The sequence below is a fragment of the Melospiza melodia genome, unplaced genomic scaffold (assembly GCF_035770615.1).
Source record: "Melospiza melodia melodia isolate bMelMel2 unplaced genomic scaffold, bMelMel2.pri scaffold_18, whole genome shotgun sequence".
NCBI classification, from domain to species: domain Eukaryota; kingdom Metazoa; phylum Chordata; class Aves; order Passeriformes; family Passerellidae; genus Melospiza; species Melospiza melodia.
Window position 1 is genome coordinate 18,632,392 of NW_026948525.1, and position 3,987 is coordinate 18,636,378.

The following is a 3,987-nucleotide window of genomic DNA, read 5'->3' on the forward strand; positions in this document are numbered from 1 at the left end:
CAGAGCAATTAGCAAGAGTTGTTGCAGTTCAGGACATCCCAGCGAGCAGCAGGAGCAGACAAGGTGTGAGGGGACCCTCAGCAGAGCCAGGTCACCCCCACAGGCTGTGGCACAGGCCTGGCACAGATCATGCTGCCTCCTGCCTCCCCTGCCTCAGGAACCTCCTGTCAGCCAAATCAGTGCTGCCTCATTTGGCCACTGGAATCCCCTGGAGGACAGACTGGCAGTGAAACTGGGCCGAGGTACTGCCCATCCTCAGCCCTGTCCTTGCACAACAAGCCCTTCAAAGCAGCCCTGAAAACGCCTCCCTGCCGTGGCTGCCTGCAGAACTGGGCTCCCACAGGTGTAAAACCTTGTTTGAGCAGCAAATGAGACGGGAGAAGACCTGTGACAAGCAGGAGCAGCAAAGGTAGCCTGAGGATCCTTGGGAGCTGCAGCCATGGATATTTAAATGCCAAGCAATGTATCACTGGCTCCCTGCTGAACATGAGATGGTTTCATCTTTGCAGAAGCAGCACTAACAGCATGCTCACATCAGCTTCATTCTGGCAGCCTGACCAGCAGCAGCAGCTGTGGCTCCTTGGTTTTTAACTGGGAAATCATTGGGCACTGCAGAAAATTACTCTGGGCAGCACAAACAGTGGGGAGTCACTGCAGGTTCAGCTCTGCAAGGCAGAGCTTTAACCACAGCTGAAGGTGCAGGCCAGCTGAGCTCCCTGCTCTGCCCTGAGACATCCATCCAAAGCCCAGAGAGATCCACACTGCACCGTGCCAGTCACAGTGCCAGGCTCTACTCCATCCCTCCAGTCTGCAGGGAGCTGCTCTGCAGCAAAGGCAGCCTCTGTGCCCCACGGCCACCTCTCTGCAGAGCAATCTGTAAATATTTTGATATCTGGGCAGTGGAGGTTCTCACTTGTCCATCTGAATTGGAAACTGGACTCATTAACTCCCAACTGTCAGCTGGAAAAGCTGCCAGAGGGTTTCTGCCACATTAGGGAGCAGCAAAGGACTGCTGCCACGGGGATGGGCAGAGCAGAGCCCTGTGCAGCCCCAGCTCTCCACTCATCACTGCTGGGGGGTGATTAATGCCCTTTTCCTTTCCCAATTAAACCCCTGCCTCTAATATCCTTGCTCTGAATCTTCACAGCAAACTCCCCCCAGAGGCGCCACTGCTGCGTGGAAAATTTCCCACCACTGCTGGGTGGAAAATCTGCTGCTCAGTGATACAACTAGATGGCCAGAGAAATCCAACTTCCAATCATCATCAGGAATGCTGAACAAAATATTGGGAAATTTGGTGCCCAAATAACAAAAGTAAAATATGTTCCAGCTCCCAAGGGTACTGTCACATGGAGAAAGTGTATTCTGAAAGAAAAAAGACTGCAGAGGAAGCACAACTTCAAACAAACTCTGTTACCTGACCATGAGGAGTCAGAGCAGGGGTGTGAACCTTCATTCAGAGGAAACAGCAATCCCACTCACTAAACCCCAAAAAACCTCCAGGTTCCTGTGGACTCCAAACATGGACAGAAGGAAAAGCCCCACAGATGATGCCCAAAAGTCTAAGAGCAGAGGTGCTGGAAGCCTCTCTGGGGCACACATCTCCCTTCAGTCTGAGCCTGCACCTGGTGCATTATTTAGTGCCAAGTGAGAAAGAAGCAATGCCTAACGAAGTGTTAAAGGGCTTTGGGAAGTTTCACCAACCTTTCCAGAGCCGTCAGCTCCGGCTGCCTGGCTGAAGAGACAACTGATCTTGCTTCCAGATCACAGGCAGCACAGCTCTTAGGGCAACTGTCTCTCTGTGTTTGCATCCAGCCACCTCCAGCAGCTTGAAGTGTGCTCATAGCGCAAGGAAGCACTTGATCAAAATCCAGCTCACACTGTAGACAGCGAGGAACAAGCGCCCAAAGCATTACAGACACAACAACAATCGAATTTGGGGAGGGATTTGACAGGTTACAGGTTGATGACACTGCTGCAGTCCCGGTGGAAATGTGGGTTGATGCAATTAGCAACAGGGAACTGGAAACTCAGCAGAGGAAAACTGGGAACACATCTATAAAAGATGAGCTGCTGCACCATTGTAGAGAAGCACAAAATCCTGCGTGAGCTCAGAACAGGAACAAGTTGAAAGAGGAGTGAGATGGGGCAAACGCAGCTCCAAGCTCCCTCCCAGTGCTCAGAACTGTAGATCCAAATTCTAAATTCAAACACTTGAATTTGCTTCCCCCAGAGAGACTGGCCTAGTTTGCCACAGGGATACAACGGGAGAGGGAGTGGCGGTGTTCTGGAGACATGGGCAGCAGCAGGCAAACCCTGAGCCCAGCCAGGCTCTGCTCACCTGCCAGTGAGTGCAGCCACATGGAAAACATGGTAACATGCAGAACCAGTGGGATGGACACGCTGCCAAGCTGCGTGGCTCTGCTGCAGCACCAAAAGGTGAATCCCTGTGCAGCCACAGCAGCAGCTGTGCCAGGTCAGCTCCCTGCCAGCCAGAGCTGAGCTCACACTGGGAAAGTGTGGCCAGAGGCTGCAGGGATGGGCTCATGCTGGCAGCAGGGCCCCAGCCTTGGCTAACACGTGCTGAAAGTGTCAGTGCCAGTCCTCACAGGGATTTCACTGCAGAAGAACCCCAGGAGACAGAAACCCAGGCTGGCAGCAGGAGACCAAGGCCGGCTCCTCTTTGTGCCACGTCCCCAGTGCTGGGGTCTGTAGTCAGAACATGAGGCAGGACACCATTTAAGTCTTTACAAGAGTAACCAAAATTACTCTCCTCTGTGAATACTGACAAGCTCTCCACTTCCACAAGCCCTTCACTGCATGTGCCCAACATGGAATAACTACAAAAATGAAGCGGAATAAGGCACCCGAGCAGTGGAGAAGGTGCTTGTGAACAAACCCTGCAATGAGGTTTCTAATGATTGTTCTGCTCCAACAAAGCTGGTGGGGATCTGCCAGGCTGAATAATGAGCAGGGACACCACACGCCTTCCATACATAATGGTACAGAAATGGAATATAAGTATATACTGCAGCTCTGTGGAACGCAGGGGCTTTTGTAGCCATTTATGTTATACAAAGATTTACATTTGGAAAAGTCATTCTGCTATATCTGGCAGAAATTTCAAGACAAATGGAACCCATACTTATTCTTTCAATGATAATACTGAGCACAGGATAAAGCTCTTAAATTCAGAGCACATTATAAAAATTAATTACTACTTAGTTCACCCTTGTGAGGTGGGAAAGTATTACACCTGCATATACATGAGGACACCAAAGCACAAGTGGATTAAACAGCTCGTTCAGGATCCCAGAGACAGGCTAATTGTTGAAATATGTATGCACATGTGCATCTGTGTGTGTTTGAATGGGTTTGGCCCCTCCAGAGCCTTCTCAGCACACAGAGGCCAAGCTGCTCTGCTGGGCTCCTCTCACCACAGAGTCCCAGGCATGTCTAATGAAAGACACCAACCCAAAGAAAGGGAAGAGAGTTTTTGTGGTTTGCACAGATGGAAATAAAAGCTAGCTTTCAAACAGGCGAGGAACAGAAAAGCCATTATTAAAAAGCTGTGCAGTGCTCCAGTGACAGCTCCTAATCAGCTTGCCACTGAGCAGCGCCACACCGGAGCACAGCAGACCTGGGAATCCACATGCCAACAAACGTTATAAAACCTGGCCCTTGACAAATGAAGAGAGAAAGGGCTGTGGAGCCAGTGACAGAGACAGCCCCCCACCCACAGGGGGCTGGCAGCCCACTCCTCCTGCTCCAGTGACCTGAAAGCCCTGGAGCAACCTCTCCCCTCCTTGGACGCTTTGCTCACCACCTCCAGTCCCTGCACTGGGTCACGAGTCCTCCTCTCTGTGTGAGCACCAGCAAAAGCACACATTGTCATGGGAACAAACAGCTCTTGGAGCGTCTGCAAGGCTCCTGTCAGTGCTGGCAGGTGGGTTCCAGAGGCATGCTATAATTAGCAGTTACCTGGAT